The sequence below is a fragment of the Pocillopora verrucosa genome, chromosome 4, assembly GCF_036669915.1.
Source record: "Pocillopora verrucosa isolate sample1 chromosome 4, ASM3666991v2, whole genome shotgun sequence".
NCBI lineage: Eukaryota > Metazoa > Cnidaria > Anthozoa > Scleractinia > Pocilloporidae > Pocillopora > Pocillopora verrucosa.
In genome coordinates, this window is record NC_089315.1 from 20,580,010 (window position 1) to 20,596,132 (window position 16,123).

The window sequence follows — 16,123 nt, forward strand, 5'->3', positions numbered from 1 at the left end:
CTTGATTTTTATTACCGGTTGATCCATTATTGTTACTTTGTGCATTTTGTCCAGATGAACAGTTGCAGCTGATTTGAACATTTCAATGAGTTAAAACAATTAAATTGTTTTTAGGTATTGTGACCATTTTAATGAGTTACATCAATTGAGCTAGTTTCTGCAATTTATTCCGGTAAAATGATCTAGCTTATTCAATCGTTTTAATCAGTCAAACCAATTCAGCATCTCAGTGCACTTTGTTCACAAGAACCCTTTTTAGCTATTGTGACCATTTTCATGAGTTAAATCAATTGAGCTAGTTTGTGCAATTTGTTCCCGTGAACTGATTTCGGTTATTCAATCGCTTTAGTTTGTTAAACCAACTCAGTGACTCTGTGCATTTTCTTCAGATGAACCGTTTTCAGCGAATCTGGCCGTTTTAACGCGTTGAAACAATTCGTCTAGTTTGTGTATTTTTCCCAGTGCAACTGTCTCAGCCTCCTTGAATGTGTGTCGAACTCATCTTCTGCCTCAAGCGAGGATGTCAATGTTGGAGCGTACGTGCTGATAAGATTGACTGGGTCATCAAGAGTATGGCGGCGGAGGGACAGCAAGCGTACAGTTCCCTTGACAAGGTGTTCCTGACAGCAAACCCGACTCGATACTCTCTGCAATCCTCAGCACTTCAACTCGGCCGGAAAAAAGTAAAGCCTTTCTTCCTCAATGATACTTAGTCAGATAGGCGCGTTTCTGGTGGAGCGGTAATGTCTACCTGCAGTCTCGGTAGGGTGTCATTGATGTTCCGGAGGTCTTCAAGTCCTGTTGAGATCGTGTGGATATTTCAGCATCCCAGTTTAAGAGCTGGTCTCTTTTGTTGTTTGTTCCTATTTCTTTTTTCGGCCTCTTGTAGGTATTCTGGTTTACTTGTCAGTTCAACATGATTTTGAGACCAAAGTTATGATAATTGTTATTTCTCAAGTGGCACTCGTATAATGCATAGCATAATCTTAAGGCTTGCGTGAGACCTTTATTTTTGGAAGTCGATGCTAATGGGAAAGAAAAAATGTTTACAATTGTTTACTCTCTCGAACATTTTAAAATTTACGTACCAAATAATCTTGATACTGAAGATGATTGCATCCTATTATAAAAATTTTACCCCTGATTGCTCTGTCAACTTAAATTTATGATGTATTGCAGCTTGCGATTTGCGGGATTTTCACAAGTAAACTAGAAATACCTGAATAGGGTAATGATGTACTTAATGCAAAGCATTTTTGTACAAAGTCTGCTTTGCTAAATCTACCTGAAGGTGATTTTAATATGCTGTTAAGACTTGCACAGCCCAGTCAAAGTGTTTTTGAGTAGTAGGTGAGCTGGCTGTAGTAATTATAGGCAGCAGAGGCCAAACTTCTTCCTGAAAAGCAGTCTAAAAAGTGTGAAGTCAGCGGAAGACACTTCATTGTAGGCGGCCAAATCGCAGGCTGCTGTCCGTTCTGAGTGAGTAGTAAAAATCCAGATTTGCTATTTTAACTAATTTTATTGGGAGCCATACCCTGAAAGGCTTATATCGTTATGACCAGCCTAGTCAAAATTTTTTTGAGAAGAAGGTAAAGCTGGCTATAGTAATAGGAAGTAGAGGCTGAACCTCGTCCAGGCTATAAGTCTAACATGTGTCAAGTAAGTGGCAGATATTTTGTTATAGGCGGCCAAATCCCCGGCTGCCGGCACATTTTGACTAGACTACTTTTTATTTAGCCACTAAGCAATCTTACAATTAATGATTACTGTATTCCCTTTCTAATAATCTGCCGCTGATTGATTTGGCAACTTCAATGTACGCTGTAAATAGCTTGTGATTTGTGTAACTTTCACAAGTAAGCTAGAAATTCCTGAAGATGGTAATGCTGTACTAGATGATGTACTCGATGCAAAGCAGTTTTGGTACAAGATGTATGCCTTGCCCGTAACTGATTTTAACTTGCTTATTAGACTTGTAAATCATATAAAATATGTCAGCTAGAATAGAAGCATTAAAAGAAAAAGAATACCTAACCAAGCTTTGGTTTTATGTCCAAATCAAGCAATTTATTATATATACGCCCAGTCAAAATGTTTTTGAGCTGTAGGCAACCTAGCCATAGTAATAGGCAGCAGAGGCCGAACCTCGTCCTGAATGGAAGTCTGACAAGTGTAGGTGTCCAAATCGTCGGTTGCGCAAAAAAGTTCAAAGTCCGGCTAAACAGTTCAAGGAATTGTTCAGTCTGGTTTGTTACTTCTTTGCACCGAATTAACAACCTTCTGCATTGAATTACCTTAAATTGCATTTATCTTAACGAATCAGAACTGAGTAATTTTTTCATGTGTTTTATCAAACTGGTTAAAATGGTGAAATTAATTAAAACTGCTCAGTTGGGCAAAATGTACAAACTGAATTTGGTTCTATTGATTAAAACGATCAATTTAGCTCAAACGGTAAAACTCAAAAAAATGTACAAAACTAGGTGAACTGGTTTAAGTGTCTAAAATGGTGAAACTGATTGAAACTGCTCGATTGAACAAAATACGGAAACTGACTGAGTTTGGCTTGACTGATTAAAAAGATCAGCTTAGCTCGAAAGGTTAACTTGAAAAAATAACAAACTAACTAAATTGCTTTAACTGGTTGAAATGATTAGGCTAGTTTATATGCATGGGCTGCATAAATGGTCAGACAAGCTGATTTGCTTCAACTGCACTGATGCACAATCTAGCGGAATTGGTTCGACTGGCAAAAAATGGTCAAACTAACTAAAACGGTTAATTTGAGCAAAATGCACAAACTACTGACTTGGTTCAAATGGTCAACCTAACTAACACAGTTAAACTGCATAAAATGCATAAGGTAGCTTCATTAGTTGAAATGGTTTAAATGGTCAAACTAGCTTCAACCGTTAAACTAGACAAAATGCACAAACTAGCTGCAATAGTCTAACTACAAAATCTGCAAAAATCAGCTCGATTGGTTCAATGGGTTCAAGTATTTGCATCTACATGTAAGGATTTAAGGAACAGGTGATAGCAAATGCTACTTGCAAACCTTAGATCTGGAAACGATGTGTAGATGACACTTTCACAGTTTTAGACCGGGACCATGTCAACGGCTTTTTACAACATCTAAACAGGGTACAGCTTACTATTCGTTTTACCATGGAAATCGAGAAAGATAACACCATTCCTTTCCTTCCACACAACAGTTACAGGAGACTCAAACGGTCTTCTCACTACAACTGTCTACAGAAAGTCCACCCACACTGACAAGTACCTAGCCTATGATTCACACCACCCTTAGTCAGTGAAGCCAGGTATACGACCGAGCCAAACACCTCACAACGAAACCGTTTGTTATCTCTGAGGAAAAACACTTGTCATCATTACTTGTTTCTAATGGTTTTCTTTCTCCATTTATACAAAAATTCGCAAAAACAACAAGGGTAACAGCTAACAAAGAACCCGCGCAGGAATTTAAACCTACTGCCATTCTTCCATACATAAAGGATGTATCAGATGTTCTTCGCTGCAGCCTACAACATCGAGGCATTCGAACCCTTTTCAAGTCTGACACAACATTTAGGTCTCGCTTAAACGCCCTGGAACCAACAAAACAAAACGGCATCGTTTACAAGATCCCATGTGAATGCGGCAGAGTGCATATCAGTGAAACTGCGAGATCAATGCGAGAAAGGATAAAAGAACATGACAGAGACATACGGTTTGCTCGTACTCAGACCTCTGCAGTTTTGGAGCACGCTAACGAAACGGGGCATATTCCTATTTGGTGCAAGGCTAAGTTTATTGGTCGTGACCCCTACTGGTACACACGTAGGGTCAAAGAGGCAATCTATATATGACTTCATCCCAACAACTTCAATGGGAATAGTGGAATCGAAATTCCCAAAGCTTAAAACCTAGGATCAAACAACACAACAACCGATCAATGAGGACCTATGAGGGAATGCAATCTAACAACCGGAATAACAATGATGATCAAAATGCACCAATAACAGCAAACCAACGTGCTAAAAAAATAGCAACATGTAAATCATCGACCTCATCCCCTGATGAAGACTAGCAGTATTGCATTTGAAACGTCGCGATCAAAATTCCAAATGACTCCACTGTGAGACAAACGAATAAATTTCATCTCCTATCTTACACCACGATGAACAACAAACTCGTATTTTGTAGATAGAGGTTACAGAGATGGTGAGTTTTGAGCTCGGTAAAGAATTAAGAAAGATGCTTTTTCTTACCGAGGTTAAAACTTTCCATCTCTACTATTTCTATCTACAAACATTACGCTATCCTCATTGCTGATGCTAGCAGTACAGGACGCGTGTCATATGAACTTCGTAACAGACTTCGCTCACCGTAGAGTCTCTGTGGCTCTGTGGTATAGCATCGGAGCGCGGAATCCGAAGGTCTGAGGTTCTATTCCTCGTGGGGACTTAGAATTTTTTCTTTGTCTCACACTCATGACAAGACGAAAAACATCTTTGTTAACTCTTTTCTAAGCTTAAAACACATATTTTATTACCAATATTATCATAACTACTGGAACAATATTATGAAACTAATTAGTAATGACTACAACATAATACTTTATCACAAGTGAACTTTTTCTTGTACTTTTGCTCAAAAGAATCAACCAATGTAAACATGTCAGTGATTATATTATGTACAGCTTTAATCAGTCCAAATACCTCTTGCTATCAAATGACATTCCTTTTAAAAAGGACTTTAATTCAATGAGTGTCTTTTCCTTGGTAGTAAAAGCAAATCAATTAACAGTAGGTTCATACGTCAGCGTGCGTTCATCGAGATATGTAGCACGCGGGAAGTTTGGAGAGCACGAAAGATACGTAAGAGTTGCCCTCGGCTAGACTAGCTTCTTGAGTGCTCTCCAAACTTCTCGAGTGCTTCATATCTCGATGAAGGCATAGCTAACTAATGAAACAATTGTTTTATAACATTTTCAACTCGATGGAAAATTATTTTTTTCCTCGAAGGATTTGTTTGCTGACGACATGAGCGTGCACAATAATAATATGAAGCACGCTCGCGCAATTGAATTTGATTAAAAAAATTTACTGGCTATGTTACAACATAATTTGATTTTCTTTCATTATCCTGTCCCATTTAGTAATTAAAAAGTACGCAGGTACAAATCCCAATGTTGCTGCTTGCTTGACACCATCCATATTTAATTTATTTGCAGCATCGTAACCATTTGTTGGTGTAGCTACATTGGTTATTTTTTAAATGGACAGCTTTAAATCAGCGGACATTGGTTTTGTTCTATCAGTTTTTAATGAATTGTTTGTTAGTGTATCCACATATGATTTATTTACAGCATCATTAGCATCAGCTGGTGTGGCTAAATGGATTATTTTATTATTAGCCATACTCAAATCAGCAGCCATTGCAGTCTTTCCGTCAGACCCAAAATATCCTTTATCACCTTCATCACCCTTTGGTTCTTGTGGACCAGTATCTCTCTTTCATCAAAAATACCCATATATAATATATGATTACACTATTTTAACCTATTCCTTTTATAAAAATATTAGCATATTTACCTTCATCAGGTATACACTATCCGACTCCAAAAACCAATGCATCTCCTGGGTCTACGGAAAAAAGACTAAACAATGTTATATCAATCCATCTGTTGTTTGTGTTCTCAATACGTTTCAAACTACAGGTACCACAATTACCATTGTTATCAGTTTGTGTACGGTAAAATCGCATCTCGGGTCCTTTATAACTGTCTATAAAATACAATATAACATAACTCGTGGATTATTTTATTACTTTGTGGCCCCAAAAGCTCGGCTTGTGACTCTGGAGGTACTGAACTTGATATATTTAATACACAAGGCACCCTTCAAGTAGGAAGGTTAGAATAAAATCGCTTTTATGACCGTATATTGCACTTGGTTCAAATATGTATATAATTACTTAAAAAGTACCTATTATAGCTGTATTTAGAAGCATAGACATGTAGGCAATATGCTTCTTCTTTATTTTATTGTAAGGGGTTTCTTTTTATTTAACATGTATCCATTCCTTTCACTTCCCCCTTAGCCTGCCTGCAAATAATTGAATTTTATGTTTTAATTCAAGATAAAACAGAAGTCCTGTAGAGTTCTCATTCCAGATTGAAATCAGGTGAGAACATCAGGAAACAAGTTAAAATCATATGCTTCTCCTGAATCTTTAATTTTATTGCCCTGGCTCTTTTTCACCAAACCCTATTTTATATCTCTGTGTGACAGCTAATGATTAAAACCTCAGTGAATAGATATGCCATATTTTAGTAGTTTTTTAAATTCCATCTTTATTTTTTTGGCATTTACTATTTTAAAATTCATAAATGGCATCCCCTTTTCATCCTTGTAAAGAGATATTGCACATTTCTTTAACTAAAATATGAATTATGAAGTCAACTTAATTTTGATGAGTTTGAAACTTCATTCTACATAAGAAAACATTACTGAAGTATAATGTTATACTTATTTGCTCTCTTTCTGATACACATGATTATCATGTGTCTTAACCCTTTAACTCCCAAAATTTCATGAGTAATCCTCCTTACTGTCTGCCATACAATTTATGTGATGTTAGTTTGGAGAATTTGGAATTGGATCAACCAATAATCCCCTAATTGATTTTTTCTTAATTCTTGTTACTTGTCTGCTTTATATTAAGTTTTCAAAGCTGATAGAAATATGCCGTTTGCAAGTGATAAAAGGCAAATTAACAATCATACCTTAATGCTTGACATACTTCACTCATACATGTCAGTTGTGTGTACCTACCATTGTAGAGGTGTCTTTTAAAAAGGTTTTTTTTACACAAGGCAACTTCCAAGGTGGAAGAGTAGAAGACCATAGAATGATGTTTACTTGGCATTTGTACTTACTGCAATCATATATTCAAGCAGTACTCTACATATAAATAACTGATTACATGATGTCTTTAACCCTTTACACCCCAATATCAGTGTAATATCAGTGCTGGCAAGGAGAATGTGTTTAACGATCAAGAAGTTCTTCAGTTGATTATCATTCCCTTTATTCTCATGACCTTAATGTGTTACTCAGGGATGATATTGGAAGGAGAAATTAGATGCTAGTCACTCTCAGGGATTAAAGTGTTATTAACTGTACACATTTTCATGTATATGCTCCTCCCATTTGTTGGCAACAATAGCCAAGATTGTTAGGAAAGCAAACAAACAAGTGAACAGAAGACATTGAAATGAGGGAAACTGTAAACTTTACCATGTAATAGAAAAACATCACAAAATTTAACCCTTTGACTCCCAGTTCAAATTTGTAATTCTCCTAACTGTCAACCATACAATTCTTATAATGTTAGTTCTAAGAATTTAGTATTGGATCAACTAATTATCCCCAAATTTATATTTTTCATTATTCTCAGCACTTATCTGATTTACATTGTCAGGAGAAATTCTGCCTTGGTCGCTCATGGTAGTTATAGAGAATAATACATGTGCGCGCGTAGATATGGAATTTCTCTTGAGTGTTTGACTCGATAGCTCACGAGTGAGCGCAGCGAACGAGTGAGATGTCGAGTTGAACACTTTTATCATATAAACACATTAGCCCTTTACTGGGAAGAAAAGCCGACTTCATTAATGAATGAAAATAAATGAATCGACAATCCTTAAATAACAATCGTAAAGTGCGTTGGCGCTGACTCTTAAGATGGAAAAATGCGTTGAATCATGATTACAAAAGCAACTATGGTCGTAATTTTTAATTTACAAAATTCTCACGTATTGACTTTGTCCTTACCAACAGAAGAAGTCTTTCAGGTACACAGCTAAAATCGGCTAGTGGCAAATCTTCCAGTTGTTGATTTTCATTCTCAGCCGAATGAAATGCTAACACCAAAGCCACTAAATGCGTAACTTTCGGTTTATTTTTTTAGTATGTTGGTTTTCTTCCCCTTCTAGGAAACTTTGAACCTCATTGTCTGTCAGCGATACGGATTTTTTAGTGTTTTAGCCGCCATGATTCGAGAAAACTCCGACAAACAACTTGTATTGAGAATCGTAAAAGCTTTGCCGTTCATTCATCAACCTGACCGAGTGGCGCCAAAGGCGAGTGACGTGTCAGCAGCTGACTGGCTATATCAACACACGTGGAAAAAATACGATAGTTTTTCACGTGTGTTGTTACGGCTTTTCTCAAGGCCGGAAATCCTTCTATAACACCGCAGTTTATGTGATAAAAGGGTTAATCAGTCGTAGGGTTTGCCTGCAATGTGTCAAATTGCCAGTGTGGACTTCATTCTTCTCAGATGCCAGCTGGTAAAAGGTAGATACTTAAAATAGCCGTCCATAAGAAAAAGTACATATTAAAAAAATCACACTGAAGTGGTGGCATGATTGATTTGTGATATTTAGAATGACAGACGCAGGAAAAACACATTGAGCTTTTTCCTACTCACCAGTAAGTTAATTAGATTTTGGACTCTACATTCAAACTGGGTGAGATTAAATTTATTCATATCATGCCTCATTATGGTTGGTTTACCTGGAAAGGTAATTGTTATTATAACTTTACAGATGTTTTTGTAGCAATCACAATTAACATTCATAACAAAGTTTCATTTAACATAGAATGTTTCGAGAACTATCTTCCTTTCTCTTCAATACCAGTTACTATTCCTGGAGCACAATTAAAAGTAGCAGGTTATAAAAAAAGATACCTTTGATTCAGGTAATTATTTGAATATGTGAGTAACATTTGATGTTTTCACATGTAACAGGATGATTAAGCTGAAGATAGCCTCAAAAAGGATTTAACTCCACTGTAAGAATTAGGTGACTGATTTGGAAACTTGAGCACTTGGTAAATACACCTTGGCTTGCAATTCTAATCATTACAGTTTGCTGAGGTAATTGAAATGTTAGTCCCCAAGCACTGAGCTTGTGGAAAGATGATAACATGATTAATTCTTTAATTAAAGAAAGGAAAGCCAGCCCTCTTACCACAGATGGTTCTGTTGGGCATTATCTGTCCAAACCTGGTCTAATTTTTATATGAAGGTGATTGTTCCAGGTAGGCTAACCTTAAAAATTAGTTGTGAAAATTTCTTGAACCTATCGTTGCATGTCTCAAATGTTTGACTCAATTTTACCTCACTAACCTCAACTGAATAGATAGAAACATGAAATTTATTTGTTCTCCTTTTGAGGTGTACATCAAAATTTTGAAGTCACCACAGGCTTAAACCACAGGTTTACAGGATATCTGCATGTGCATGTGTTTTCAACATATGAAACTGGGATTATGACCACTTCAAAAGACTTTACTAGATGCTGTATAGGTACAGGCAGGTGTTGTAAAAATAAGTTGGCTTAGCTTTTTCATTAGTGCACATTTCTTTTTCTAAGAATTTTGTTTATCCAGCCTGGGCTAAATTCTAATTTTTCAACCAAATTTTATTCTTTTTTAACATAATTAGATCTCCTAGTATAATTTAATATTCTTGTAATTAAAATAATTACATCAAATCTTGCAGATGTAAGGCACATTATTTTTTCTCTGATCCTCCTAACATTTTACCATGTGAAGGGACTGGTATTAGCTATAAAAGTACAGTCACATAAAAGTTTTTTGCCTAACCCTTGCATCAAGTTTTTGTTATAAAATATTGTATCCTTGTGAATGAAGATTTTAGATATATGAAAATTCACATATTTGCACTGCAGTGGAAAGATGAAATTAGAAGATCCTCGCAGCTAAGAACACTACTGAAACTAGTAGTTGTAAGTAGGACCTGAAAAAAATTTCAGGCCCGTACGGGATTTGAACCCATGACCTCTGCGATACCGGTGCAGCGCTCTACCAATTGAGCTAACAAGCCAACTGGGAGCTGGTCAATGAATTGGGTACAATTAAACATCCGAGTGAATGAAGATTTTAGATATATGAAAATTCACATATTTGCACTGCGGTGGAAAGATGAAATTAGAAGATCCTCGCAGCTAAGAACACTACTGAAACTAGTAGTTGTAAGTAGGACCTGAAATTGTATCCTTCTTAAAACTAGTTTATCATAATAAGAATGAGTTACCAGGCACAGGTATGGTTTTCACAATGATAGTTTCCAGGTTTGAAAAAAAGTCACTGCCTACTAAAATCCTTGGTTCCTTTGCCCTGACAGCCCAACCTCATTAAAACATTGCCAACAGGAGCAATTAGAAAAATTATTGATACAGACAAGAGGGCCTATTCCCACATATATCCTCCTCAATTCTGTTAGCTTACTGTGGACATGGCATTTCAAACATGGTGTATATGCCACAAGTTTCCCATTTCCCTGACTAATTATTTTGTAATGGTGTTGATATGTTGAGGAAAATGCTTGGATTGAAATATAATATAAAGACTTGCCAGTAGATAGTCAGATGAAAACTTTCTACACATCGATAAAATGTATTGTTGTGTTTCATGTTAACATGTTGCAACAACTCCATCTCCCAGTAAATTCAATTATTTGCAAACAGAAGAAAATATCATCTAAAACTTTTCAACCTATTTAATATAGCTAATAACAACATCAACTCAACTTCTAAACTTAAGAGAAAACTTGATTGATGTTTGAAATTGATTTCTGTGATGTAAAAATAAAATCCAGGTATTAGCTGAAGTTTTCTTAAAGACACCCATATTACATGCAGTTACAGCAGAGGTTATCGAATTAAATAGCAAAAAAATCTCAAAAAGACGTCGTTTATTTCCAGCTAGAGGACAATCATGAAACATGAAACATGAAACAAGAGTAGCCAAAAGCAAAAAAGATTCAAAAAATTACACAGGTTCAAACACGAGTTAAAAATTACTTTTTTAATTTTCTACGCTAAACAGAGGAGGTTGGAACGTTGGGGAAAAACGGTGGGGTAAGCAGTCATACGTAGCAACTTCAAGAGAAGATATAAGAGAACCCATACGATTCTGGAGTATTGTTGTACTGACTCACTGTGCTTACTGCACGTATACACCTCTATCCACCAGTAATGTCTTAACGCAAAGTGGTTTACTGTCATTTCTTTCAATTTTGGCTCATTTTCCCAAACCAAAATTATAAGTCACGCTCACTAGTATAAAATGTGCTTCACTTGTGCTAAGTATACGGATTTGTCGTTCTTAATTACTGATGAAATTCCGAGAGTGTGACTCAATTACTTCAAAAGAGACTATCCAAGCAGGTTACAGAAACAGCTTGCGAATTGTAAACTGTTAACGTGTTGACAAAATTTCCCTAAATTATGGTGCCGATACAAATCTATCATTCATAATCGCTTATGAAATTCTGAGACTGAACCTCGATGAAATTAGCAGTAAATATCCAGGAAGGTTACAGAAACATACTCAAAAACTGCTCTTGAATTCGAAAACTGTAATTTGAATTCGAAAACTGTGATTCTCAGATGTTTGACGGGTTCTCACATGACAATATTGTCAAAATCCAATTACCGCATCAGACTTGATCTCATTTTATTTCAATTTTGGGAAAGGCTATTACTTCATTCTTAGGGTAAAATAACACGTCTTCGGCAAAGCGCGAATTTTTCAAACGAATAGAGTAAATCCTGTGATAATTAACTGAAGAGAAAAAAAGTAGAATCTTGCGCTCGCCGCTCGTCATTATTTGAAAACTTTCCAGGCAAAACAAAATACGTAAGATAACTTCTTTTCCCATAACACCACGACTGTATTAAACTTTCAAACGGAAGGAAAAGAAACAACTTGAAAAATACGAACACCATGAAATATTATTCGGGCGATGAACCGGCGTGAGGGTTTTTAGGCGATAAATGCCAGAGTCAATGTTTAACCGAAACGTGATCAGTTGAATTAAAAGCTGAAGCTAGTATTCAACGACGATTAGTAAAAGTTTGGGTCTTAGCGTAAGAGAAAACCCAGATCAGACACGACTTACCTCCTCTTCTTTCGCAGATCCTATGTAGTTCGCTTCTCTTTGTTCATGACCTCTTTTCAGACTGTTTTCAGGAGCGACTTTGTATTTCCTTCTCGCGTTGCCCTTCACTAGATACTTGCCTTTTTACTTATGTCCTTTATTGTTCTCTTTCGCGTTCCTCTCGCCGTATTCTGACTATTTTGGCGTCCTCTCTAACTTGCACGATTTTCTGGACTCGCTTTACGACGTTTACTTGTTACTTTCTTGGTCACTCTGTCTCTTTGTATCCAGCCTATTTTCACTCAAAACCCTCTCTCCACGAGCTTGAATTATAAAATTTCCTCCGGTTGTTAGAGCTGAAACTCTGCCGGTATTGTTGGCTTACGAGTTGTTTAGAAATTGCAAAATGCTGAGAATTACTGTTCAACTACATCCTGACCAGTTTGATTTCCCGCTCAAAACGCGGGTGGCAAATTTTCTCACGCGGCTTCACATCTAATAGCCCACATGAAGTCCTCGTGCAATGCCTGACCGTGTGCCCGCAATACGCTACACATCAGCTCGACGCCCGAGTATGTGCACTTTATCGTCATCTGACGGTGTCTCCTGGCGCACACTAATGGGGTAACCAAGTTACGCACGCAATTGCGCCTGCACATAACCTTCTCCCTCGCCCTTCCATTACATAATGTAATAAGTAAAGTATCACCTTGTACGTACGGTCGTACGGTCGTACAACCGAATTTTTCGGCTTGGTTAACTACTATTTCGTATAATTATGGAGCTACGCTGCGCGCGCTTCGCGCGCTGCGAGTTCCGCTATTATTTTATGTGTCAGAACAAACTGTTATAGTTTTTTGTTTACAACTGGATGTATGCAACTATTTAAGCTTGAAGAAATGCTTTTTCACTAACATCAACAGACAGTTTCTCTTCATGAAGAATCAATGCATACAGATTGAAGTTGGAACCAGTGGTGCCAGATAATGTGCACTTCAATTATAGCTTAGTTAAACCAGCTTTCATTTCTTCTTCCTGATTTTGTAAGGTCAAGTACAAAATGCCGCAGAGTTTCTTGAAGGACTTTGTCTATTGTTGGCCCACGAAGATAATCATTAAACTGTCTGCTGTATCTCATCAAGGTGCGATTTATCCTTGCAACCTCTCGATGGGGCTCCATTCTTTCCTGTGGATAAAAGACTCTATTACTCAGTTCCAACTGTACATTAGTAAATTGCCTATTACCAGAACCAACAGATAATGTATCAAACAAAACATGTTGTGCTCCTGATAAGACAGTTAAGTGGTCTTTAGTACCCAGATGAACTCATGATGACGTTTTCTTATACTGGATGTAAGTTTAAAAGTAGGTAAGTACTAAAACATGGAACGACCTAAAACCACCTAAAACCACCTACAACCATCTACAACTATCTACAACCACCTCAAAAACATCTACAGCCACTCGCAAACTATCTAAAACCATCTAAAACAAGGCATGAATGTCTTAAATAAGGCGAAACGACAACACGTCACGTACGTGAAATACGAGAATCGAATGAACCTCCACCTTCCCCTGAAATCTTACTCTACCTGGTCCCATGTATAATCAACCATCTCACGAAATGAAATGCGAGAGCATGCCAATTAAATTTTTTATTACCTCAGTAGTAAAAGACCTAAAGAACTTAACTAGCAGACGTTTTGGCTCACGCTTCATTTGATTACGTAATGGTCCAAGGTAGTGTTTTTCTTCATTTATAATCTCAGAAATGGTAAATCCATCATTATACGTTGCCATATCTGTGGTAGCAACGTTTTGTGCATTGCCATCAAGTTGCAGTGTGGTATGCTTTTGCATGACGGCACCAGCGTTTGTATCTACATAATGTAACGTAGATTTACCACTGTAATCTTTTGAAAAGGCCACAAGGTCTTTCATATTAAGGCATGATTGACAGCTGGTGTGACAATACAGTAAACAACATTGAATTCCACTTTTAACAGAATGACAAGTGAATGACTGCCATTAATTGTAGCCGCAAGATCTGTTGCTGTGTATTGGTTATCATGTATAAATCAATCTCAAAGTACGCATTATACCAACCAAAAGGATGTGCTTCATCCTGCATCTCTTTGAAAGGCATTATCAGTTGGTGTGACTATTGGGTTCTGTAAGTGAAAAGAGACATATTCGTATCTTTTCCAATATTTGAACGATTTTAAAACTCATCTATGTAATAAAACAAGATAATTTTAACTGCATAATAAATTGTCACACTGTGCTGACGCAATGTTTTCCACAAATGTTGTATTCTTGGGCTTTTTCATTTGTTTCTCTAAACACTACAGATGTTGCATTTGTTGGTACCACTGTTTTTCGTGTCTCTTAATGGTGCATTAATATCATAATATCTTTTGATCCCTATATCTCCTCACTCTGGGTATATACAGAAATACAGTAGATTTTTTTGAGTTTACATCTCCTTCAATATAAGATTAATATTAAGCATTATCTCTTCTACACTGGTTGCGTTGATTTTATTTAACAATGACCTCTTTAACTCCACGTGAAATGGGTAACTAAGTGGGTAACCATCAACACTAAACCTGTATAATATATCAGATGCACTACCACTCACAACGCTATCGTTTAAAACATTTGAGTGAATAAATAGACTATAGACCATCTGCTGTTCCCGAGCCAATAAGTTTGTTGAAAGATACTCTTATTGACCCGACAATGAGTAAAGCAGAAGCTAAAGAAAGAAGCTTGATATAAAAAGAGCATGAGCAGTATAAAAGAAATGGTGGGGAAAATCCGAAAGCGACTGGGCTGTTGATAATTGGTTATGCAAAGAGAGCCAAACTTAGTCCATTGAAGGGTCATTACAAATACACAAAGCTATCGGTAATTTACCAAAACCAAGAAGAGGATGGACATTACTCGGGCATAAGTACGTAGGACCGTACAATCCCCTTAATAAACAATGAAGTTGTAACAGAAACACAAGTTAAATACTTTCAATATGGGACCAACAACCTGGTTTCACAGATGCCATTGCAATGCAACCAAAGACAACACCAAGAAGTCATTTCTCTCCATTGATACAAAGATAGGTGGTAAGAGACATTACAAGAAAACCAGATACACAGAAAACACTAAAAAGGACGTAGTATCCAATACAACAAAGTAGAGACAAAAGATAATCGGTGAACCGACTATCAATTTTGATCGAATACCATTTTATAGTTATTTATGTTTGCAGTGTAAATATCATATACTATTATTTGATAATCATACTTCTAAACTATTTCTAACAACCATTACTCTTTACTGTTTCATGAGACTATTTCTGTACCCCATTTATTTAACTATGCTTTTATGCCAAATTTTAATACTTATTCCTTGCTAATATATTATAAAATCATAATATTGTAATATAATAATCATACATTAGAAAATAATCAATTAGACAAAAAAAACTTCTAAACTCCCTATAGGAATACCGTACCGTAAGATAAAAAGTGGAAACAGATACTACATGTACTGTGGAATAACAAAAAAGAAGTCGTGTTGCCTTTTCATAATGTGGCGTGCAATTTTTTGACATCTCAGTTCATGTAGTCTGGCCACTTGTCCATCTTCTTGCAGCTAATTAATGTACTTTCTGGGGACAAGTGAGGTCTGAGCTGATGTCTGTTTAGAAAGGAAGGGGATGCGCTTCTCAAGCCTCTCCCTTCGAGTGAAAGTGATTGCCACGTGTTTACGTGCTACGCACTGGAGCATTCCATGAGGTCTCCTCTTCATGAGTGTGCCCGTAGATCTACCTTGCCGTGTTGTCCACTTTTTCACGGAGTCTTGCTACTTTGGCGTGACCGAGTGCCCAGTGATATGACTTGGTGGGCAGGCTGACCTCTTCAGTCCTTAAGGTAGCTCGCCTGGGACAAGTAAAACTCTGACTTAAAACCCTAGATGTGCCAAGGTTTGCTGAACAGTGTTGACATGCAAAGACCCTGGGGTCCATAAACATGCATCCAACATCCAGCAGCTGTGCTTTACCTACGAGATAAACGACCCGCTGCCTAGTGGAAGATCTTCGGGAAAAGCGACAGCTAAGGAGTAAACCCAGATAGAGATCGA